Consider the following 26,688-nt stretch of genomic DNA (forward strand, 5'->3'; position numbering starts at 1 on the left):
CTCTGTCTTTTTCTCTGTGTAAGCGTCTTATGTACACTTAAATTCTCTATGTGAGTGTACCCTTGAATGTTTGGTCCTCTTTTCTTTAGAGGGAATTAAGGTTGATATTGACTTTTTTTTTTTTTAGTGCCTAAAATAAAGATAGTAAATGAACATTAGCAGAGTATAAACTTGTTTTCTTTGAAGTCTTGAGGCAAAATGATTATAATAGAAATTATTTGGACTAAATAGCAATCTGAACTGTGCACTTCAGACCAAAGGACTGATATCTGTTAAATATCTTTAACAGAACAATATTCCTCCAGCCCAACGAATCTTTTCATGAATGAGGACTGGGGAAGAGGGATAAAAGGTGATGAAAATTAAAATGTCTTTATGGATTTTGCTACATGAAATGCTATTAAAGCAAGGAAAAATACTTAACTTGATTTAACAACAAAAAAAGCATCAAGATGTATGATAAATTGTGACAAGGTGCACAACTGAAATGTAAAAATGCAACGGGTATTTTACCAAAATGTATTGTTACTTGATTAAAAAAGTTTTCATGTATGTGACAAGTGGAAAAGCACTTGTTTTGTTATGTTTTTATGTTTTGTAATGTGCAACATGAGCTTTTTATATAATTATTATATATCAGTCTGTACAATATCAAAGGATGAATATTGTTTAGGATTATTTTTATTTACTTTCATTCACAGTCTTTTCATATTACTTTATGTGACTACACCAGACTTTAGAGATCTGCAATGCAGCATACAATTATTTAAGGTGCTGGTAGATCACTCAGCATCATCAACTGCCATTGGCATCTTCTCAGCTTCAAGAAGCTTCTCAGCTTCAAGAACTGTAAAATGCTATACGTCCCCTGTCCGAATCACTGCAATGAGCAAGGCAAGGAAGCTGTTGAGCAGGTGTTTTTGGAAGTTTAAACCTCTCTTTCAATCCTCTTCCAAACAAACAAGCAAAAATGTATTGTTTAATAAATTATCAATTTCTATGTCTTTCATACTTTTTGTGGTTGAAAAAATAGCCTTGGCAGGCATGTTTGTAGGACCTAGACAAATACAATCGTCTCCTGCATGTGCACACTTGTGGCTCTTGAACAGCACGTAAGCAACAGTTGTGGTTCTACAGAACAAGTAGAACAGTATTAATGAGTTAAAACATCAATCTGGAATGGGGAGAACTTGTCAGGCAACCTGATTATTTGATCTCTCTTCCTAAATCTAATTTAACAGTTTTCACTTGATGAAATGATCAAAGCTGTTTTCTGCAGTGCTGACATTATTTTGATCAGGTTAATAATCTGGGATATAAAAGATTCATAGTACATGACCTCAGACCCCCAAATGTGATTGCTTAAGCTTAATTGTCAAATTCCACAGAAATTTTATCTTTCTCTGTGTGTGTTTTTGCATATAAGCACATACACATGGTACAAGCATTTGCAGATATTGTGAGTGTGTGGATATTGCAAGACCGTTCTTAAAAAATACTAACCGGGACTTGAACTTGGACTTTTCATTCAAATATGAGGAATTTAAAGACTTTTTCAAGTCAGACAAAGTACTAAAAAAGTCTGTCTGGTTTATAAATTGTGCAAAAATGGGTGAGGGTCTGGTGAGACATTAAGCTGTGAGCCAGTTTAGGGTTCTAGTTTTTTATATGCTTGCTGTTGTCTTTTGTGTCTCAATGTGAATCTTTTGCAGATGAATCCTAACTGCTTTCTCAGCTAGTTCTGCAGAAACAAGAGTGAAGACTACGCCACAGAACTGTGGTATTACTCTACAGATGTTTTGTCATATGAAAAAGGTTACACGTGGAGGTAGGATGAGGAAAAGAAAATTCTGCAGTCTAACCTTCATCACCTTACTTAGCCAAGGTGAAAGGCTAACCTGTTCAGGTGGCCTATGAAGTCTGGGAAGCATTTGGTGTCTTCTGGAAGGTGATTCAGTATGGACAATCTAGCCTCCTTGATATAAGCCTTGCACTGGTATGTAAACTCAGACATTATGGAAGATCTACAGTGCATAACTGGAAGGCGTGTAACCTGCTTAACTCATTCAATGAATAATCTGGTGAAAACTTGTTAAAATGGCCACATGCATCATTTGGCCAGAAACAGAGAAGCAATGTATTTCCCATGTACAAAAATAAAAATTTGAGACTGGGGGGACAGGGCAGGGGTGGGAACCTGTTCAGGTTTATAGGTAATGGAAAGGATAATGAAGTGGTAAAATAAAATAAATGCTAGATTGTCCAGGACAAGTCATACCTATAAACAGTATTGGTCACACAGAAAAGAGAGATGCACTCAAACCACATTAATTTGAAAACATTTAAATGCACAGCAATACATGAAGAAGAGGGCATCCAATAAGGTGCTTTGGCTAGGTGGGCTAAAGACATCATTAAGTATATAAATGAAGTATTAATTAGAACAGCAAAGAGGTATTGGAATAGAATAGACTATTTCAGTTGGAAGGGACCTACAACGATCATCTAGTCCAACTGCCTGACCAATTCATAGCTGACCAAAAGTTAAAGCATGTTGTTAAGGGAACTGTCCCAATGGCTCTTAAACACTGACAGGCTTGGGGCATTAACCACCTCTCTAGGAAGCCTGTTCCAGTGTTTGACCACCCTCTTGGTAAAGAAATGCTTCCTGATGTCCAGTCTAAACCTCCCCTGATGCAGCTTTGAACCATTCCCACGCATCCTATTGCTGGATACCAGGGAGGAGAGACCAGCATCTCCCTCTCCACTTTCCCTCCTCAGGAAGCTGTAGAGAGTAATGAGGTCACCTCTCAGCCTCCTTTTCTCCAAACTAGACAAGCCCAAAGTCCTTAGCTGCTCCTCAGAGGACATTCCTTCCAGTCCTTTCACCGGCTTTGTTGCCCTCCTCTGGACGCATTCAAGGACCTTCGCGTCCTTCTTAAATTGTGGGGCCCAGAACTGCATACAGTATTTAAGGTGAGGCCACACCAATGCTGAACACAGCGGGATAATCACCTCTTTTGACCGGTTGGTTATGCTGTGTTTGATGCACCCCAGGATGCAGTTTGCCCTCTTGGCTGCCAGGGCACCCTGCTGACTCCTATTGAGCCTGCTGCCGACCAGCACCCCCAGATCCCTTTCTGCAGGGCTGCTCTCCAGCCACTCCTCTCCCAGTTCATACTTGTGCCTGGCGTTACTCTGTCCTAGGTGCAGAAGCCGGCATTTTGACTTGTTAAATTTCATCCCATTAGTCATAGCCCAATGCTCCAATCTATCTAGATCCCTCTGCAAGGCTTCCTGTCCCTCAAGAGAGTCAACAGCACATCCCCTATTACCTCTATATGTGTTAGTGAGAGTAGTATTGAAACAGTGTATTCAATTTTGAGTCCTGCAGTTGAAACAGATGGTTCAGAGAAAGAAAAATTTGAAGAGCTGGAAAGTATATCTTATGATGGGAAACGTAAGGAGGTCACTGAAGAGAAGGTCAAGAGGTGATTTGAACTCATCTGTGTGTCTCTTCTCAGGCAGAGAAAATACCCTTTGTAGAACAAAAGATATTACAATATTCAATAGCTAAAACTGGTGCTGGACAAATTCAAATTTTGTTTACCAGTAGCATTATCTAAGATAAGAAAAGTTCAGCGAATGATGTAAGATAGTTCTGCTGCTGAATACTGTCAGCCAAGTCTGGAGATTTTTCTAGCTGCATGCTTTAGAGCACTAGTGATGTGGTAGCTGTTGAACAAAAAGATGGTCTCTGCACCTGGGAATTCAGAAACTAAGCAGAAAACAAAAGAAAATAGAATTCACCAGTTCAACCTAAAGGTATGGGTTTGAATTAGAAAATTCTGGGTGATGTAAGGTATACTGTGCAGGAGATAATACCAGGCGTTAGTAATAAGTTCTAGATTTTCTTTAAAATCAATGAATTGCAGCTCAGAATAGGAACTGAATGAAAAAAGTAATATAAACCCTTTCATTTTAGAAAACATCCAACACTGGCTTCTGAAAGAGGAGAGTGATCAGGCATGAAAGAAGAGTGTTCTGATTGTGTAGGCTTTCTAAATAAAGCACACACTGTTAGGGCTCCTTTACTGAATCCTCCTTCACTGAATACCAGCAGAGCTCTGTTGTAACAAGTGGATCATCACTTTCAGAGCTCTTCTATAGTCTCTTAAACTGGGGTCATTATACACCTAGCAAAAGAAGTGTGTCTGGCTTCTTTCTGCAGCTTCAAAAAAATCTAAAAAAAAGAGTCCCTCTTCACTACTGAGGTTTTTGTTTTTCTTGACAAGTGGTAAAGCAGCAGTTTTTGAAAACTTCTGTTGGGGCTCATTTCTTTTTAGTTCTCATCTCTGAATTTTTTAGTCTTTTCAGCAAGAGCAGAGTAGAATTGTTGCTCTTAAAATGTTAGCAGGAGTAGGCACTCTCCACTTCACAGGCTGGTGGTTGGAAGGCTGTCCTTTGTCCGCTTGACAGGAGATGAAAGTTGAAGTAGCCACGGAATATCAGTGTCTCACTTGTTGCCTATTTTATAGAAGAAGTGGTAGGCTATTCACTGAACTATGTCACCTTTGAAAGTGACAGCTGTAACTGTATTTTGTAGAAAGCCCTGTTCTGTTAGACTGGAAATGCTGTTATGGTTTGAACCCCTTGAGGGACTTTAATGGGAACCAGATCTCAGGTTTGATTTTAATAGGGCTTTTGTTTGACATAGATGCTGAGCTGTTTAAGCCTGTCAAGGATGAGACAGTCCTAGGCATAAGCAGAAGTGGGGCTCTAGGCAGCAGGGAACTGTAACACCACTAACAATGGCATCTATAGGGTTGAAGTGCTTGCAGGGGTAAGAAGGAAGTAAAGGTTTTCTCCATTCTTCCTGGTTTAGGTTTAAAAATAAATTCCACTTGAGACACCAAAATGCAGATTAGATCCTGCCATTATGGTTAGAGTAGGTAAAACACTAGGAGGTATGTCATAAAGAACACACGGTGGGAATAAGATGCATCAGATGATCAAATAGATGTTTTTTCTTTTTCTCTCTGGATGTATAAAATTTATTAAGGATTAGAAAAGCCATGGAAGAATCTACAAGAAGTCCTGGGAAGAGGCATATTTTAACTGATATGGGGCACAGCTAAGAACAAGGAGGATGTATTTGACTTTTTCAGTGTGATAGCATATGTCCAGACATTCACAAAACCAGGGCCTAAGTCATGTGGAAAACATCACAGAGGTGAAAATATTATGATTTTAAAACTCCACTGCTTCTCTTGTAGTTTCACCCAGCTAGACACTGAACATTATCCAAAGCATCCAATCTTATTAATTCTGTTACTTGTGTGGGCTTTATTGATCAAATGTCTATGGAAGTAAACAGTCAGTTAGGGAGGACAATGAATTAGTTACTTGATGTCCCAAGATGCTGATTTCTTCCTGGAATATGCTGATTAACTGCAACCCACTCCCCAGTTACCAGCAAGAGCTCAGAATGCTGTTTCCCTCCAGAACATCCTCAGCACCCTGCTGGATAGGACCACAACACAGGGAACCTCTGCACAAAACGTCAATGTGACTTGACAAGAAATTAGTAGTAAAAAGCAATTGCTTTTTAGTGATTTAATTTATATTCAGGAAAGTTGGACCCATGAAGTGCTGCTTTAATATGCTGCCAGGTATTAACTGTCCAGGCATGAAAGTATAGCATTTGGCCACATATTATGTCATCAGAATCCATCCTGGCCATACTGAAATGCAAGGAAAAGACCCCAGAAGCTGGAAAATGAAACAACTGAACACTAGAACAGTGGGGACAATGAATATACTTTGAAGATGCTGCTAAACCAGGTTCTCATTGCACTTAATATCTGTGCTCATGGGTGCAATTCATTGTCTTTTGTGACATTACTTCCTATATGAATGTTAGTGAAGGGAGAATCAAATTCATTGTGTATATCCCATGGAGTTCCTGTCCTAGCTCCTCAAATGGAGATCTGCAATGACATGCAGGCCATGTTTACATGTACAGGTTTGGACAGTTGTGCTCCTGTTCCATCTGTGCTCTCAGACAGCTGGGTTCAAGCCAGCAGCATGTGTTATCATAGTGCTAATCCTAAAATAATAAACCAGGTAACATGGTTCTGTAGTTTTTGGACTGGAACTGGCTTATATCCAGCCAGCTCAAACCTCAAGTGAACAAGTAACAACATCTGCTTATGTGGATATGCTTGTACAATCACACAGGATTTTGCATTCCCAGGATGTACATATTTGATATTACCTTCGCTTTCTTTCCATCTGTTATAGAATTTAGGGGACAAAGGTAGGGCTGCAAAAAAAAAAAAAACCAAACCAAAAAGTCATTCACTGATATTGTGCTGACAGTAACTCAGCTAATCCTAAACTTTTTATTTTTATGCATTGTACTTGATGTTAAGTATGATGCATTTTATCTCAACAGCAGCTCTTTATCATTCTTTCTTTCTTTTAGTGGAGGAGAAGGAGGAGGAGAGAGATCAATAAGCCCTTGGTTATCTTAGATTGTCAATGAGCAGCATATTTCTAGCTCAAATTATTTCAATAGATGTTCTTCTTGGAGATGGCACTTGAATATGTGCGCATAAAGACTGCAGATTTTGTTTCTTTTTTCTTTTTAAAAATTGCCTGTTGGTAATGTTTCTTCAACTGAGGCTGATAGAATTGATGATGAATAAAGAGGCAGTTTAATCAAGGCACATAACACAGCTGCTTGCTTTCTTCTTCTCTAATGTGTGGATACAGAGTAGTTTTTCTCAACCAGCTTTAAACTCTGACCTCCTGTGACAAATGATGGCTTTCAGCCTTGGGTCTCTTCTGATCAGCAGGAGCTGTCATGACTGGATCTTGTTGATGACCTTAAAGTGGTTCTCAACATGGAAAAGGAGGGTTTTTAAAAGGAATAAAAGAAAAAAAATAAGCAGGCAACAAAATAACAGTACAGTATGTGAGCTGGGTAAACAGACCCATCCATGAAGGTAAACAGAGTCATCCCAGGACCAGCAAGGTAGAAGAAAACCTCCTGGGTGTCTATTACTCGAACTCTTGTCCCCAACAAAAGGAGAGAGCGAGCTAGAACAGTGAGATGATGCAGTGCTGTGTTGCAGGGGGTCGTGACGCTTGGCTGGGGCCTGAACCAGGGCTGAGAAGGAAGTGAGATGCACCAGATGTTTGGCTAGAGCAGATTCTCCAGTATCAACTAGAGAAGCCAGTGGCACCGAGACTCAATACATGAGCTGCAGTCTGATACCTAACAGTGGGACAGAGCTGTCCCTCTAAGCCTTGCAGCAGGATGGAGATCAAGTATGGTGGGAACAGTTTGGAACGTATGGGTTTATTTAGCACTTGACAAAGAAAGAATCTGTGGGACACAATATGTAGCTTAATGAGTTTAATCCAGAGTGAGCTAAAGGTGGTTGGTAAGCTTGAAATGCTTGATAGTATAGCAGCCAGAAAATAGCATTTGCTAAATTAGGTATTTATATTTTGGTGCATGTCGTATTTCTCAAGCAAATTATCTGACACATGCTTTTCTCAAGCCTTGTTCTCAGTACAGTATTTGTCCAGAATGTGTTGTTTATTTGTCTAGGTGTAGCCTACACTGGTCAACATCAACCTGTGCCTGATATACAGCAAGGCATACTACCTGCCGCCAGTGGGGGTTTCTGGTAGAACCAGAACATTTTAAAAATACAGAGCTTGCAGGTGGCAAGGCAAGGAGCAAATAATGAGGCTATTGGCTAGCTGACCAGCTAATTCTTGAATAGCTCTTTCAGAACAAGAACAAGTTCCCTCAACACTAAAGTGAATAAAAATTACACTTACGCCTTACAGTAAGCAAGAGCTTAGCAGAATTATTTCAAAATAGATGGTAATGAACTTGAGATGACCAGAGAAGGGTGAATAGGATGGGGAAAGATTAGGCCAGGTTTATAAATTAAGACAGATTAAAGGGATTTAGATAATATAATTTAGAGAGAACAGAAAAGAGTGAGATTGTAGAAATAGTTAAAAACCATGATGGGTTCAGCTGAGACTGGAAAACTCTTCTCCTTGGTCTAACCTTATAGTAAAAGAACTAGTGGACATTCAGTGAAGCTGTTTTGTAGTCAATTTAGCATAAATACTTTTGAAAAAGTTTTGTTTTTGAATGAAATACCTAATGACTGAAATTTATTTCCATTAAAAAATTTAGTCAAATAATTTTAATAGGATTTCAATAGAAAGGGAATGGATCTGTGAAGAACTATAGCAAAGGCAGTTAAACCAAGATTAGTTCTAGAACAGTTAAGCAAAACTGGGTGGCAGAGCAAAGCAAATGTTCTGCCTTCTGAATTAGGATAGTTATCCATAAGAAAAAGAAATCTCTAATAAAATCAGACGGTTGGTCACGTTCACTTTTTCCCTTTCTTCTAAAATGGTGTACATATTCCCAGGTGTTGGCAGAATAATGAGACAGTGCTTTTTTTCTCTCCTTCTCTCTCTGTAGTTAAATGCAAATACACACAGTGTATCACACAATTAGTGTGAGTGCCCCGATAGTCTGAGGCCTGCTGCACTGGCTTGCCAACATTAAATACATACTTTATTTATTTTTTGTGAAATATACATAATGCAAGATCTAGGATGGTTTTGTTGACAGTGCACAGTTTAAACTGACAAAAAAGGTTTTAGGCAAGTGAATATACCAAAATACCATCATAACTGGGAACCTTCTAGAAATGCAAAGAACGTGGATTTCCAGGTGTTGAAAGGTTTTGAGTAATGACAAACCTATGAGCAGCAGAGGCAAAACTTGAAAGAAAGGTCACTACTAATTTCAAATTAGTATTTCAAACTTCACAAGAAAATTATCTCTGAGTAAGGAAAGTAAAAGTGCTCTGAGTTCATATTTTCTGGTTTGAATTACGCTGCATTTGAGACAGAGCTAATAAAATAAATTGACAAATGACAGTCTTTTAGCCTCATCTTTGTAATAGCAATCAACTAACTCCACTGTTACAGAATTTATAAATAATATATAAGAAATAATTAATGTAGTCAAAAGCAAAGATATGAAACATCAGCAGCAAACCTTTATAGGTGAGGAAGGAACCCTATTAAAATGATCTTGTTGTTTTACAATAATGTTCCCCAAATGTCGGATCCTTTAAGAAATACAAATTAAAGAATATCATTAACATTTATGGTGCGTGACTTGTACTATAAAAGAAGTAGCCTTTTTACAAAGATGGCCCAGATTTCTAGGATGTTTAGCAATTTCTCAGTACCTTTATATTCTTTGGTAGGTAAGAGTGATTGATGACATGTAGGATAAGGCCTCTGTGATTGGCATGGCAATTCTAATATCAGTTCTTACCGTGGAGCCCCAATTAACCCAATTTTCAGATGCAGAAACTCTATGGGCTGAACTACTGTTCACCTTGGTCTTTTTGTAACACTTTTTACATTCGTATTACTGGACAAAAAGTGCAGCCAGAGACAAGCAGTTTATTGAATTGTTGGGCCCAATACGCCTATTAAAATTTAGTTTGTATGCAGACATTGACTGTGTTTCTACTGGGACTTTAAAAGAGTGTTGAAGAGCTGGGCATCTGCTTGCTGTTTGTGCCTTGCAAATGATGTGCGTATCATATGGCTATATTTTTACTGGGTATGTTTTCTTCCCTTCTACAACTGAGCAATTTGGATAATGTTTTTCCTAAACTTTTTTTCACTCCTTGTGTAGAAACATATTCAAAGAGGATGCTTCATTGATTTTATTTATTTATGATGTTTCACTGTTATCCCCCTTGTTAAGATAACCTCATTGTTGGTTCTACAAGCCTGTAGTAGGTACCTCGAATTACAGTACAAATGAAAGAACACATGTTGGGTTTGACAGAAGCCTTCACAATGCAAGTAGGGAGATTTTTTTTTCCCTTGCAGAAAATTAATTTTGAGGTCTATATGAAAACTTTTCCAGAAAATTGAGTTATTAATTTTAAATGTGATTTTTCCCTTATGTTATTCTTTGGAATTTATAACGTTCACTGAAAATTCATTTTTTAACTTGGTTTGAAGGGGGTTCAACCCCACACTCCTTAGCTCTGTTATTTCTGATATTATTGCACAGTTGGAGCTAGGAGGAGGCAGTAGATACATATTTCATGTGTTTTCTGTCATAGCTTGAGAAAATCTGAAAGCTGTTGTCAGAGAAGACAGAAGTACTACAAGACTTGGGTTAACACACTCACCCTAAGGCACCCCAATTAAGGAAAGTTACTGTCCCCATTATGAGAGTCATTGCCAATGAGTGTTTCTGGACTTAAACGTGTTCACTGGGAGACACCCTGATTAAGCAGATGTCCTGACTGTGTATCCTAATTAAATAGTGCATATAATAATAGATATTGCAACAGGTCACTGGCTGGGTGACAGGATATTCCTGCTGAGCAGGAATCTTGAAATTTGGTTATTCATTTATTATGGACCACTGAGCACAGGAAAAAAAAATCACCCTATATAATGAATTTTGTATTCCTCAGAAATTGTTCCAATTACTTTATTTGGATTAATGCATTCACAGAACTTTATAAGGAAATTAGAGAGAAGCTTCCAAATTTGTGATTAATTATTTCATAGATTAGTAATAGCAATTTTAGCCAAGCAAATTGACACGAATTGGTGACTGAATAATAATAGACATGGTTGTCAATAGGTGGGTAGAAAGGATTGCTTTTACTGATACTGCATGTTGGGAAATGATGAATAGGTGACATGTCTCAGGTAGTAAAACCTTGCTTTCATATATTTATAGAATTTCAAAGTAAAATTTCATGAAAGAAAAAGTATTGGACATTCAGAGCAAGATATAAGGAAATCTCTCTGTTCTGCAGCTTTCGCTGGACGTCACAACTGTCTGTTACTGCCAGCTCCTGAGTAGCAAGGGAGAAGATGATGCAGATGCTGCCAGGAGGCTGAGAGCAGCAGGAGTAACACCAGCCCCGGTGGGCTGGGGAGAGGTTTCTGAGGGGCCAGCGGGGATTGTGCAGAGTCCCCTGCCCCTTCCTATGCTGCTGAGTAGGCTGAAGTCATACCTGACATCAAAGACCTGTCCGTGGGGGAGACTTGTTTAAAAACCCTCTTTCTTTCTGTACTGCTTTACCCGATTGCTTTGAATTTTCTCTATATAAAAAGTTAATTATCATAGATTAAATTCTAATGATCCTGGCCTTTTTAAGTCTGAGACTTACAGTCTTTTTTTGTAACCCTGTTATATGGAGAAATTCTTGATAGATCCACCCAAGGGTCTGCCTCATGAGGTAGGAAAGGGGGGTGTCTCTTCACATTCCCAAAGCTCACACTTAGAACAGTTGTTTACAAAACAAGCAAGTGGAAATAGGAGCAAAGAGGGAAGATAGAAGTTGTAAAAACATTTCAAAGACAGTGGTAATGGAAAAATAATTAAAAAAAAAATATTGAAATGTAGATGTGTTTTGAAGTAAAAAAACCCCAAAGTGCAACAAAAGTGAATGACGAGCAGTAGATAAAGAAAAAGTCCCAACATTAAGCATATATCTTGTGAGGACTAGAAATTTCTAAAAATGAAAGACTCCTAACTGTAAAGTGCATGTTTGCAAATGAAACCACCTACCTTCTGATAGAGCTGCTTGCCATTGTTTGCAGAAGTTGGAGAAACAGCAGTTTCCTCGCTCAGCCTGGCTACATCTTTTTTTAGAATTCCAGAGGCCTCTATTCTTCTTCATGCTACTTGTGCTTCTGATATCTTCTGCTTGTTCAGAAAACTATAAAATTATTCTACTTTGAGTATATTTTTTTCTCAGTACTATTTTTCAGGTTTTAAGGAGTGTACCTAGATATCTCAAATCTTCTTTTTGTTGTAAAGAAGTCTTTTTAATGGGTTCAGGAACAAAGTTTCAGAGTGTTACTTAGGATATATAATACAAAAGGAAGTTTCCAAATTGTAACGTATTTAATACCCAGTTGTGAAAGGAACACTGAGATGTAATGATGAAGAGGGTAAGCCATTTCGTGCGTAGATTGCAATGTCAACAGCTATGTAGTAACACTTTTAATTTTTACCTTTTTGTCATCCTGCATGTGCTTTCCTTCTCAAGATCACACTTAATCTCTTTTATGTGGATTTATGGGTCTGTTTCAAGAATTGTCTCGTGCAATATTGATATCAAATATTCTGGCCCTTGAGAATTCAAGTGGTATCCTTTCATGAACTGAAGCATTGTTAACTTTTAGAATTCTCATCTTACTGATCAGAAAAAAAATTCAGAAATGAAGAGTTTTAAAAATCATCCAAGTTATCAGACATTGTGTATTGTCATTGCTCCCCTCCCCATATGCAGGTGGTAAGGAAGATTCTAAGCATAAGAATTGTCAAAGTTGGCCCTCTTACCTGCATGTGCAGTTTTAAATATAAACATGCTGCATTTTTCACCTTTCTAGTCACATATACATGAGAGCAAATAATTGTATGGTGAACAAAAGATGAAGAAAAACTGGTCTTATAGAAGTATTATGTATATTTGTCTATCATATGAGGTGCCTTTGTGCGTCTAACATTAGGTTGCTAAGTCTTGCTGCTTCTGTGATTATTCTTATGAAACGATTTCACCCTTTATGACATTCTTTTCATGCAGTCTTTCCTGACATTCAACTTATTCCATTACTGCTAGAACTATGTGTTGGACCATTCAACATAATGCCTACAGTTCCTCCCTCTGTAATTCAAGACCGCTGAAATAACCACACCCGTTGTGATCATCAGTAGGGCCACTGGAGAATTTATAGTAATTTACCTTAACCCTCACATTTGGAAAATACATTTTTTTCTTTTCTTTTTTAAATAAATCACTCAGAACCCGAAATGAAAATTCAGAGTCAATTGAGGATTAGATATGGTGTTGTTTTAAAGACTGATTCAGATGCATAATCCAGTCTAAGATTCATATTCAAGTTTTTGTTTTGGATTGGGTTCAGATTCTGGTATCTTCCAGTGCTCAGATTCAGTGTTATGTAGCTGCCTTTTCTTAACTTTTTAATCTTATGAACTGCTTTGTAGGCTGCAAATAGAGCTAGAATTCAATAATGATGATTTTTTAAATGGCAGAGGTTAGGAGTGACTAGAAGAAATTATTCTTTACCAAAGAATTCTTGGTAAAGTATTCTAAATTAATAAAAGAGTAAAGGAAAAGGGGTGTGGGAGAAGATTACAATTCCATTGTGGCTGGACGTTTATTTTCATCTGCACAGAGAAAAATGTTGCAAGACGGGTGCTGTTAAACACAGAAGCATCACACCAAGTTGCATTCCACTAGAGAGAAAGGAGGGCACAACCACTTTCCCTGCTCCTCGGAGGCCTGAACACACATCCTCTTTCAGCTGTTGCTGTGCCAGCTAGGAGGGTTATAAACCCAGCTACCTGGGTCACTCTTCCCCTTCATGCCCCCATGTAACAAACTCAGCTGCTCATGTTATTGTGTCCTGATCGTAGTGAACTCAGATTGAGCTGGGCTAGTGCAAGTAATGTAAATAGCAGTTTATTGTTACCCGAGTTATGACTACAGAAGCTTTTGTAGTTTGGATTACGCGTTTGGATTGGGTTATTATTATTGTGCCACTGCAGAAACAGCTGCACTGGCAGATCAGAAAAGGCAGTGAACAAGCCAGGGGTGCCTGCGGGGATGACTGCAGATGGTGATCCCCTCCGCTGGAGCGGAGCAGGCTGTGTGGTCGCTGCCATGGTGTCGCGGTGCTTCTGGCTCCCTGGAACATAGATTCAGACTTCGTTGGGTTACTTGCCTCCTCCTGGATAGGTACATGCTTTCAAGGTTCTTCTTGTCTTACTACATTTCGAATGTTTCTGACATGAAAATGTGTAATCAATGGTATGAAGATAATCACTAGAGAAATTGAAGCTGTGGGTAGAAGAGATATGTTTAAATCACTTTGGTATAAGTCAGTGTCATTTTTGTTAATATTTTAGTGAAACCTTGCTATTATGAATGACCATAATATTAAGGAATGTTGCGTTATGTAGCATTTGTGGTGGGACTTTCTTTACACTTACTTCTTTTCACCTGAGCCATATCACTTTTATGAGTTTCTAAATCCCAACTGGGAAAGAAGAGTAAAAAGTGAATTTCTTATCAGTTGTAGTGTTGGTTATATCTAATGTTTTTTCTCTCCCCTTCCTTCTCCCACTCTCTGCCTTAGAAGCATCAGTTCCCTGAGGGTGTGCTTTCTGTTAATAGGTGTTGAAAGAATGAAGTAGGCTCTAGAGTTGAGTTCAGATACTAATTTAGAGGGTAGCATAAACTTTTTTTAGTCCAATTTTTGAACTGTGTATTTTCCATGTCTCCTGCACATTCTAGAATGATTGGGACAGAAAGGACTACAAGAAGTTATTTAGTCCATCTCACCCACAGCAAGATTGACAAGACCTCTAACACTTCAAGGTAGATTTTTGTTTACACTCTTAGATACCTCCAATGACAGGCATGACACAGCACCCCCAAGCACTCTGCTTGAGTGTTTTAGCTGCCCTGGTTCTATGGATGGTTTTCCTGTTTCTAACCTGAATCTTTCTTGCTGCAATTTAATCTCATTACTTTGTGTCCTTTATACCATGGGTGTAGAGAACATATCCGTGTCTTTTGCGTAAGATATTTCATATAACATTGCATTTCCTCTGTTACTTATTTTTGTGAATTAGCAGATAGGTGTAAGCTTTTCAAGTGTGACTAATTTGACTGGAGGATTATTGACTTAAATGTGAGAAGAAAATAATAGTAGGCAAGATATCCGCTAAAACCAGGAGACTTACATGGCCATTTAATGATAAGAAATGCTGGTGGAAACCTAAGATACTGCTGTCTGCCAGAAGCCTGTATGATAACAAATGCTATTAAGAGTATCTTGCACTTGACCCAAGTAATTTTCTGGGAACAGGGGAGAATCAGTACAAATGTGTAGTCATCAAGGGACAGAGAGTTCGGACTTTTTTTGGTTTTGTGTTATTACAACAGCTAAATATGTGGATCCGATAAGTAGCCAATGTTAAGAAAACAAAACAGTCGTGATCTCCACATTTGTTAGTAAATGAATATACCTATACTTGTTTATTGCTGAGATGCTGTTCAAAAGAGAAACTGTTCTACTACCACCCCCAATGAGTTCTCTTTCATTATGTATTCCCAACTGCAAAAATGTTTTTATCAAAATCAGTATGAAAAGTTTTTCATTTCTGAAGTGAGCATAGTTGAGATTTTTGGCACTGGTGATGTACAAACTACTTTGTAGTTATTTGAAAAGTACCAGTAACAGGATTTCCCTGTTACTGCTCCTCAGTTGTTCTGCTCCTCGGTTGTTCATAGGCTGTAGAACGTGTTGGAGGCAGCCATTTAACCCTGCCAGCATCCTGAAGAGGCTTTAAGGCAGCAATTGGTAGCACAGAGCAGATTAAATGTGGATTCCAAGAGTTGCCTTCACTTGCAGTCATGGTGTTAAAACATACTTGGTAATGCTTCTCATCACAACTTGGCATGCACAGTGGAGCTTCTGTTACCTGTAAGGAACAAAAGTAACTAGTTTATTTTAAAGTCTGGGGAAGGGATGGTTTCTGCCATTTTTGCTCTGGATGTGAGATTTTCAGGTAACACCATGAATCTCACAGATGTGTTTGAAGAAAAAAAAATCAATAATGGAGTCGTATCATTAGTAAAACTCCTTTTTTTTGATAGGGAATTCTACAGCCCTTCTGTTCTGCAGAGCTGTTGTGAAGCTGAAAGGCTGTTCATTAAGCAACATTGGTCCATTTCTATATCGTGGATTAGTAAGCCTGCAAACTGCTGTAATTTTTTAGCTCTACCATGCAGCTCCACAGTAGTTTTCCTGAGAAAGGCTGAAAATAGTTTGTAGAAATATTTCTTGTGCTATTTCTGGATTTTCTGCTGATGTGACATACTGCTTTGATGTCTCTTGCTACATAACAACATAATGTCATCTGCAATGACTTCACAGTGCAGGGAAAATATGGAAGTTTGCAATTGTTTACCTGCTGTGCATATTTGATGGAAAGTTTTCACTGGGGTAACTCATTCTGTTTGTCATGGCTCCCATTAATCTTAGATGCACTCTGCAGCTGTGCTGGCAACACTTCAAACAAGGGAGATTCAGACCTCTGTATTTTCAAATGAAATAATGAATTTCTGCTAATAATATAATACTAAAAAGTTGTGTAACCTTCATTAGCACATTTTCAGCATGCATTTTATGGAGGAAAAAATAAATAAAATATCCTGAACCAATTTGCAAAAACATCACTGATTATGATACCTGTGTGGGTGCTCTCACCTTGGGAAAGGTGATAAAGCCAGTATCTATTAGCAATGTGGGAATCTTTCTGCTATGCAACTCTGTTTTAATACAGTGCTGACAAATGTATTCAACATATTTTCATGCTGTCCTATATTTAGTGATTCTCTGTAGTATTTGCAGCCAGTAGCTGTGTGCCTTTAGATATGCTATGCAGAAAGGAAAATATGAAAGTAGAGAAGAAAACATTCTTTTAAAATAGAATTTGTTAGTGGAACCAAAACAATCCTGTGCTCGTAAGTGGAGCAAATAAAAGTGATGTGATACAGAAAGATTGTTTTCTTCTCTCTTGTGCATTTTCCTTTTTAATTAAAATAAGTTAACAACTAAGTACTATTTAAAGCTTTTCTGCCCATGCCACAGGGCTTTCAGTGTCCTGTCACGATGAATCATCATGTACTGAAACATTGCTATGTCTGGCAGGCTTTGCTGTTTTGTGATACTGTTGATTCAGCAAATGTGAGATAGGAAGCCAAGCAGTAGGGTACCATTAAAATATAAACCAACTAGTTTCAGAGGTGCAATGTTACCTTAATGACATGAGCAGCTAGCAGAATGGCTTTGCATTCAAAATATGAAGGGTAAGTAGTGACTGAGTCCTCCTGTCAATCCCAGCTTGCATCTTCACAGGCCTCGTGGCATTCAACTGTTTGTGAAGAGTGTGTCCTCAAAATAAGGAGTAAAACTAATTATTCCAAGAATCAGTATGTTTTGTTTGTGGATTAGGAATAGACATGCGATGTCTACTCTTAACGAATGACAAACGTGGTGTTGACATTGCCTACATCTTTTTTTATGTATAACTCAATGGTGTTAAAAGAACAAATGAATAAAAACTTGAGATATGCATAGACGCTTTTCTAGCAGTCTTAATTAATGTTACCCACAGCAAAGAATCTGCTTGTAGACCAGTAGATAAACTGTGGCCTTATGATTCAGAAATGTAAGAGTATGTGCGTATGTTGAAATAAGATAATCTCTGTGCTCAATATCGGGCACTTTAATTGATATCCCCATTCGATGACATATATACAGCAGGACCTGGGTTTATCTGTCTTTGGCAGTGCTCCCATAGAATGATTTAGTTTAATTACCATCATCTGTGTAATCAGTGGGAGTTTTATGTAAATAAGAGAGAGAGTGAGATGGACACATAGTAGAGTGAGAAAAAAAGTAGTTTTTTTAATGAATTATGGGATTAAACTTGAATTGCTATGTTTGCATTCCTTCTGCATTTGCTTTCAAAAATGCTACATTGGATGGCATGAGTATCCATATGGGAACTTGAAGCCAGTCACCAGAACTAATATTGTGGTCAAAGTAGAGGTGTGTATTGGGTATGTTAGCCTATAATGAGGCCACTAAGTTACATGACAGAATACCCTGAAAACAAAACCAGAGATGGCTTTATATCTTCCTTGCATGAGTAGTGTCATGACCTCCTGTTTTCCCTGACTTTGACTTAGCTGGTTAAGCAAGACAGAAACTTTGCTGTTTTCCATTACACAGCACAGCTCTTCAAAGGACTGCACAGTCTCTTGTCAAAAATCACATGTGCTTCCAGAACTCTTAAAAAATTAAATAAATCTGATAAAAATTTTCTGAGAACAGTTGCATCACAAAATGCCTGTTTGTTTAGCTCAAATGTTTCACTCAGAACAATTTGAGCTTAAAAACTTTTTAGTGAGTTTTATGGGTTTGTGCCTAGCCTCTTGTTGAACTTCACCACTGTAAACTTTCGGGCTTTATAATCTGTGATTTTGGGGAGGATTCAGTAACTGGACTCCCTCCTCATTAGGAATGACTGCTTCCTGAAAAATTAGGCCCCATAAAAATGTTATTTCACTACTGCTATCAGCAGTAAAAATGATGGGAACAGAAGTTTCACTGAGCAGATGCACTATCTGCTCACAGTAGGCAAATATCAGCTTCAAACCCAAATTTAGATAAGAAATCTAAATTTCTTGATAACCAGACATATTGTGTTTATCTGTCTAGTCCCAGCTCCTGTCATTACTGTAAGTATTTCAGATAAAAAGAAGCATGTGCTTTCTATGTAAATAAGAGATTAATGGCAGGTTTTCAGTATGGAAGATCCTCAGTTTGTAATAGCAGTCAAAGGGCTCCTGCAATTTGACTTCTTAATATAGCTTTTCCTCTCCCTCTTGTTCTTCCATTTCCTCCCCTTACAAATTGAGTACAAGTGTCTATGACTTGTACCCAGCTAAGTGCTCTTCTCCAGATACACTTGTATTGAATGCAGTTGTCCTGGCTGTGCTCCCTCCCAGCTTTTTGTGCACCTCCTCGCTGGCAGAGCATGGGAAGCTGAAAAATCCTTGACTTAGTATAAGCACTGCTTGGCAACAGCTAAAACATCAGTGTGTTATCACATTATTCTCATGCTAAATCCAAACCACAGCACTATACCAGCTACTAGGAGGAAAATTAACTATCCCAGCCAGAACCAGGACAACAGTTTTTCTAGAAAAGATTAGTCTCAGCATATGGCTGGAATGTAAGAGTTCCTTCCCATCATATTTAGCAATCTTGTATTTTTGGCATTAAATCTAAGTGTTGTTTTCTTGTAAGGAATGTTTTCTTTTTTTCCTTCCTCTGTCTCCATCACAAACACTTTTATACTCCCATGCATTTTACTTTATTCTTGAGTTAAAAGATAATGTGGATTGTGCAGAGATTGGATACTAATTATAAAAGTTTTTCATTCATAAGTTCTCAATTCTTAGGAAGTTCAGATGAATAACCAAATCCTAATATTCAAGAGCTGTTCCATTGTTAGCACTGCTGTTAGTCCTGTTAGTGATAATTTTTGTATTTGGAGCAATAAAGTCAGTAGTTTTGTTCCCAAACGAAAACATATTGGCAGATCTGCCTGGTGGAAGTTGCAGTTTTGCCGAATTGCTTATGATACTTTGAATTCTTCTTTTGCATGTGGTCTAGTCTGCAACGCAATCTGTTCTCAGAGAGATACATTAAAAACTGCCTCTCTTTTCTCAAAATGGGAAGACATTAACAGGTATGGAAGGCTGTATGCTGTATTGCCAGTTCACATGGCAACCAGTTAAAACAAAAAAACCCCAAACCCAAACATAATATAAACCAAAGGAATGAAAAAGCAAGGAGTTTACTGTCCATTTTTAAGGATACTCCATCCTACTCTGCCTCTTTATTCTGCTACTGTGTAGTAAATCAGATAGCATGCAAATACTTATGAATGTGAAAATATTTTTGAACTGACAAAAGCAGAGGTAAATATAATTTATCCTTGTAGTAACTAGGGAAATACTCAATTTTTGGAAATTAGGAAAATAATAAAGTTTAAACTAATCTTGCCAGGCTGCTTCATATTTCTCAATGGGATCATTAATAGTGAAAGGAAATAGTCTATACTGCAGTCACAGCAGAGAGATGTCTCATCATTTAAAGGGCAGGGGCAGAACAATCAGAAGAAATGTAGAAAATTGGCTAAGCTGGAGTTGAACATATTTGAAATTCTAAATATATGCTGAACAAATTAACAGGAAAATCCTTTGGGTTTTATTCATGTGTGAGTATGGTTGCTGGTACAGTAAGTACAAATAAATTGTTTAGAAAAATTTCAAACTTTGTATTTTAGCTGCAAACATTTTCCCCTGCTGGCAGGAGCTAAAATTAGAGTAGATACATTTATATTGTTATATAAATGCACATTTTGCAACAACTGCAGATGCTGTCTGTCCTTGCAGCGACTCAAAGAGACGTCAGTAGGTACATGTGATGATTAGGGGAACTTGCATATGATACATGGATTCCAATCAATATTACAGAATTATTCTGTAGTTATGAAAATTGCTGTATTGTGAATACTTTTTGGTAAATGTTTATCTACATTTACTAACAAGGTTTCCAACACATACCCTTCAGCCTCAGGGCAATACTTAAAATTTAATGACTGTGCTTTGACCAAAAATGAATATACTTTGTCCATCTGCATGAAGAGGGTGGAAAATGACTAAACATAGAATAAAAAAGCCAAATTTTTTATAGATAGACAGACTCCCAGCATCACGTGAAAAGCCTGGCACAAAGCACAGCAGGTAAAAGGAGAGGAACTGATGGGCAGAACTTTGCCACTGAGTAACCTGTCTGTACATGGCTTAGCTGTTGGTCTTGTTAAGGTGAGCTGGGCTGAAAAGACTCCAGGGTTCAGAAGTAACTCTCAAGATGCACTGAAATATCATGAAGACACTTAAGATACAGCTTAAAAGGATGTCAAACTCTGCATGTTTGCAAGACTTGCCTATGTCTAGAACTGTGTATTTTTCATGCTTTAGTAGTAAACAATTTTGCTTTAATCTCTAGGTATTGAATACTTCCAGTGTGACATGGTTAGGTTGAGGAATAGCTCTCCTGCCTCTTTGGCATGCAGGCTGGGGAGAGGACTGGCTGATGGAGCCAGGGGACAATCTGTAAGGTTACCACAGGGCCACAAGCAGGGAGATTAGGGGATCTGGTTCTCAGGCAAGTGCTGCTAGGTGAGCCCTAGAAATACTCCAGGAGGGACCAGTCTGGTGGAAGTCCTATGAAGCAGAGCTCTATCAGACCTGTGACAGAGCTGGTCAGTGGAACTACAGCCGCCACATGCTTGAATGGCTCTGAAAAGTAGAGCTTTATGGGCTTTTCATGATTTTTGCTATTATATGTAAGAGTGAGGAAGAGACACTCAAAATAATGCCACGCTAAGGGATCTTGTGAAAGGCCAGGTGGCATCCAATGATTTTACGATTTGTTGGACAGCTGAAAATAATGCTACTGCTAAATCAGTCTTTCAAAGATGACAACATTTTGCAACTGCAAATCCTACTGCAGTTGGTAGACAGCCATATTTTTGATGACTACTTTTAGTGTTTTAGTTTATAGACATACTAGCAGCCAAGTGGGTCAGAAAGATTCAGTAACTTGTATTTCCCTGTGAACATTTGCATTATCTCCACATCTCAAAATCCTTCTTTCTGCAGAGAGCAGATGGACATTTACAGTACTTTACAGCAGCATTTTCCAAAGTACTCACTGATAGCTTTACCCTGCTTGAGTAGTATTTTCTGACAGGATGAACATCCTGTACCTCCTCATGAATAACTAAGCTCAGTGGGGTGGGAGAGTGGCTCTGTAGCTCTGCGATTCACCTGGGAGAGACGAGGCTTTGATCTTGGCTTTTTCTCTGCATACCTCGATACATAGAAACGTACACGCATCTGGGCAAAACTGCATAAGCCTTGTTTGAGTGTGCACTGAGGAATACAGGGGCCTAAAGCAGGTTGGTGTTATTATATTATATTGTTATGGTGTTTGCACAGAAGAATTGGCCAAGAAAAGGCATTGTGAGAACAATAAGTACAACCTCTGTAAACATTGGTTGGCTTTGCTAACTGCAGCAACGGGGAATGTCAAATTGCTCCCATTCTGCTTTGAGTTCGACTCATCTCCGAAACAATGAATTCTCACCTGAATTACCTTGATCTGGATGTGAGAGAGACTGAAGTCTTGAGTCTCACAGTCTCACTGGACTCACTTTTACTGTGTTTGAAATCCCAACAGTCCTCTTCTCTGAGATTTGCAGCTGACTTATTCCAGGTACATGGAAACTTGTTCTGAGCAAAATGGTTGGGGTGGTGGGTTTTTTTTTTTTTAGTTGTGGTTGGGGTTTTTTTTTCGGGGAGGGGACAGGAAGGGAGGTATGGTTTGTTTTGGTTTGGTTTTAGTTTTTACTATTTTTTGTTTGGTCTTGATAGGAGAAATACCCTAAGCCTTAATGTTGAGTTTCAAAATTGGCTTTTGTATTGCTTTTAGAGTTGACGTATTATCAGTAGAGGTAGGTTTTGTCTTTTATTTTGTGTGATTTCCTGACCAATAGTCAAATGTTATTGACTCGCAGTTACAGACTTGAGAGTGATTAGCACACAACCCTAACACCCTTAAGGATGATCTGTGCTTGCTTGCTTCTCTGTTTAAATGGAAAACATGGCCTTTTACAAGGTCACAAACATTTTTTCACCTTTCTTATGTAAACTTTAATATGCAGAGAAGGTCAGTCTTCTCAATACCATCCTAATTCAACAGAACTAAGTCTTACATGAACGCTTATTTAGCCTAGTACCTGAAGCTGAGGCAATATAGAAGTGCATGAACAACACCCTGATTCATATCTCTAAAGATCAAGAAAATAGACCACAAAGCTTTTCTTTAAAAGTTATACTGTATATCTGATGTTACTGTGACCTATTTAAATAGTGTTTCTTTTTTAAATAAAACTGTCTAATGGTGATACAAAGGAAGGCTTTAGGTATTTGGATTTAGAGGGTTTGCTTGGAGTTCTGTGCTATATAACAAAGGTTATTTATTTGAATAATGAAGTGAGTTAACTTTTGCACAATATCTGCAAGTGCTTACAGAGATTAGTTATTCATGTTGGCCCACATTTTTGCATTTCTTTCATAGATGTATAGAATAATTTTTCTAAAATAGTTGGGCATTATATATTACTAAATTTTGATATGCTAAGTAAGCACTGGACCTTTAAGGTTATTTGATTGCTGGCTGTCTCACACATTGTAATCCTTAGATAATGCTGTGTTTGTGTGGCTGACTGTACTTTAGGTTGCTTAATAATGACTAAAATTGCATTTACTCAAATGTGTTTTAATTATGGTTCCCTATAGGCCAAACTACAGTATCAAAGTATATGAGTCTTTTATGTTTTTTTGTATAATGAGCAGAGGCAAAGTCTTTAGCACAAATGGATTACAATTCCCAATACTAGATGAGAATGCTTTAGAACTGCAGCATGCTTTTCTTTTGTTTGACATCCCCTTGTCCTCAATGTTTTTCTAATCCTATTATTTCCTTTCTTCAGAAGTACAGAATACAGTAGCTGCATCCCTGAGAGGAAAGGACAAGCTGATAAGATCACTTGCTGCATTATGCTGTGTTGATAGATTGTTTAAATCCTGCATTTGTAATGCAATGGAAATAAACAGTTTCTGAGCAAAAGCTGATTAAAGAATTTAGTCAGAATTTTGTATCACAAAGAAATTGCTTACTTAAGCAAAATAAAAATGTTGATGGGGCCCAAGTGATTAAACAAGAAACCCCACCAAACCCCTCAAAAACCCAAAGCAAAACAATAAAAATCACAAAAGCCTCACCAGATAAAAGCCCCCAAAATGGCCAGTTGCGCATCATGATGAATTCACTCAACTCTATTAATTGAACACGAGGGTAAAGGATTCTGAAATACTCACGCCATGGGATCACATAGCATTTAACAGACTTGAACTTAGTTCTATAAAGGCGAGGAGGCCCTATGGTGAGAATTACTTTAACAAGCTCTAAAGCAGGAAACAATCCAGTGAGTCAGTGTGCAAAAAATTTGCTTCCTTCATTTTCTGTCGTTATGAACATGCAGAAGCTGTGGATGTAAATGAGATACTCAACTCCTAATTAGAGCTGAGCCCTTCCATTCTCTTGACCTTTTGGCAGGTTTGGGCTTAGAGTCCAAATCCTATATTGATTTTTTGATTATTTGTGTTAGCCCTGGTTTCCGTATGGGGATATTAGAATTCCAGCCAGATATGGGTGTGAACTGTTATTAGCCCAGATAGTGATCTGTCTTCTAAGCTGTTGTTTCTGCAGTGCTGTCTACTCTCTGCTAACCCATCAATAAAGCATATTTATTGAATTTAGTCTATTTTCTTGAATTTTCTGTGGCCTTCCTTTCTTGCCAGTTACCATGAATTTATAAGCTTTCGTAATAAAGATCTGGTCTTTAATATACTGCCTTTGGCTTATTTAGAGTCATCCTCTGAAATGCCCCACAGGGAGCTATATTTTTACTTCACTTTCTATAAACAGAAATCTGAGTGTACTGTTAAAAGAGGAAGTTTAACACTGGAGGCAATCTGTGAATTTTAGGCTAACAAGCTGGATGTATGACTTCAGCTACAAAATATGTATAAAAAAATCCTAATTGAATAAGATAGTACAAAATCAGTGTTCATAGGAAAAACACAGAGGAGTATAGATTCCTTTAGGTAGCAACAGAGACACAATTTTATACGTAGCTTTTTGATATTTTGACTGACTGTTAAATACAGATAAGCTGCATATTAATCCCAGTGCTTTCTTCTGGGGATGCAGTCATCACAAAGCATCCGCCAGGCAGTACCAAACCAGCAGATATGCGGTGAACTGCCAGAGCGCCAGCCCCCGAACTAAAGAGCAGCTGCGATGGTGACAGCGGCAGAGTCATCGTTCGAGGTAGCAGCCGGTGCCAGCTCAGCACCTCCCAGCAGAGCAGGTGAAACTGAATTTTGTTCCGTCAGAGGTGACAGAGGGGGCCTGGCCAAAGCTCTGCTGCGCCTGGCATGGGCAGGAGCAGAGGAGGATGGAGGTGAACTGGGAGGCTGAGGGGAAAGACGCAGAGAGGCAGCCGTGTTTCTCATGCTGGGGGCCGTGGGAGGCAGAGGACAGCAATCCCTTATGCTCAGAGGGCTCCAGAGCTGCCCCCCAGCCTGACCGCTGCCCTAACACACGCACGCACGCAGGGACACACACGGCCCCTTTCCCCTCGGCGCCGCAGCCGCAGTGCGGTCCGGGGCTCCAGCCTGGTCTCGGCAGGCAGCAGAACCATGGGCACTGCGTCATCCCTGGCTGCCTCCTGCTCTCTGTGAGCTGCCTTGCTTGCCGGTCTGTGCCCTCTTGGCAGCGTGTCTGTCACCTGGCCTGAAACGCAAATGCCAGCTAGGTGTGCTAACAGCGCTGAGGAGCCTGTGCCCATAAAAATTGAGATTTTTGGACTAAAAGCACGCTGTAAAGGTAGTTGTATGATCTTTGTTACCTTGGTATCTAAGATCCATACAGTATTGATCCTCGTACCTACCTCTGACGGTGTTAAGTATTTCCTTCCATCACAGATGAAAAGCTTCTGGGATGGTGATGTGCCTGGGGAAACATGAGAGACAAATAGCAGAGCAGCAAACTGAATCCAGGTCACAGCCCAGCCTCCTAGCCAGGAGCATGGCCTTTGTTTGCTTGCGGCATCACACGTCCTCCTGGGTCTGCAGTGAAGTACTGTGGTTCTCTGTGATTGCTTATAATTCTGACTTGGGCTCTGGGAATATTTCTCACTCAACTCCATAAGTGTATATGATTGAAAAGATACCAGACACTGGCTAGGGCAATCAGGATGTATTATCCCATTCATAAACTGACTTAGGTCTTTCTTAAAACCTCTGGGCTTTACTGCTCTCTCTACACCTACTGAAATAATATTCTCTGTTTCACAGCTAATTAAGAAGCTTCTAATTTCCAGCCTAAACATAGTCTGTGTCTATCCATTTCTTCTTGTGTTAACATTCTGGTTTATTTAAATAGCCCTTTTGTCTTACAATATTTTTTTCTGTTGCTGCTGAGAGAACCAGATGACCATAGTAGGACTGAATTTGGGGGGTTTAATTCCATGTAGAATTTTATTCTGAGTGTTTTTATGGAACTGTTGTGCAGAATTTATGTAGGCAGAGATGTCTGAGGTACTTAAAAAATATTAATTTAGAGATCCTCACAGCTCCAGTCTTTGGTAGGTAGGTATTTTGCCATCTCATAGACTACAGCCAATTGCAGCATTGATGCATCTCACCCTTGAGAGGCCTTTTTTATTTGACTTTAATGTATTGGCTTTTTTTTTTTAATATGTAACCTAAAAGCATAACAGGGTACAAAATTTGAATATAGTTTAGTATCTGGTTTTATGTTTGTTGCCGCAATGGCCCTGAGTGTCTGACCTTCTAAGGTCACTGATTGAGAGTTTGAGTAGTGGTTTCTAACTGCCTACACTTTCAACATCCAGGAAGCTGTCTTAAAATAAGAAGAACCTGAGATTAGTGAACACTTAAAAAGCTTGCTTTGTACAAGCTATTGCATGGCTACGGCACAGTTCCATAGATAGTAGAACTTATGAAGATTTCCTGTGAATTTGCGTCTTTATATTAATTGACTTTGGTGTCAGTGAAGGTACAGGATCTTATCAAAGCTTTTCTGGCAGAACCTATGTGAGGATTTTGTTTCTCCTCATCACCACATTTGAATTGCCTGGAATTTTTTACAGGTGAACTACAGGTCTGTCTTGTCTTCCCATTTCCTATTTTAAAAACATCTTGATAAATATTATTCTTTTCAGTCTGTTAGCAAATTACAAGACGGCATACAGTA

The 26,688-nt window shown here is 38.6% G+C and overlaps 1 protein-coding gene across 1 annotated transcript in view; it reads left to right on the forward strand.

Annotated features, from left to right (window-relative positions):
* The window catches only part of GRM8 (glutamate metabotropic receptor 8), a 340,486-nt gene that overhangs the window by 97,106 nt on the left and 216,692 nt on the right, over nucleotides 1-26,688 (forward strand). The window lies entirely within an intron of this gene.

Source organism: Mycteria americana, chromosome 1 (assembly GCF_035582795.1).
Source record: "Mycteria americana isolate JAX WOST 10 ecotype Jacksonville Zoo and Gardens chromosome 1, USCA_MyAme_1.0, whole genome shotgun sequence".
Classification (NCBI taxonomy): Eukaryota; Metazoa; Chordata; class Aves; order Ciconiiformes; family Ciconiidae; genus Mycteria; species Mycteria americana.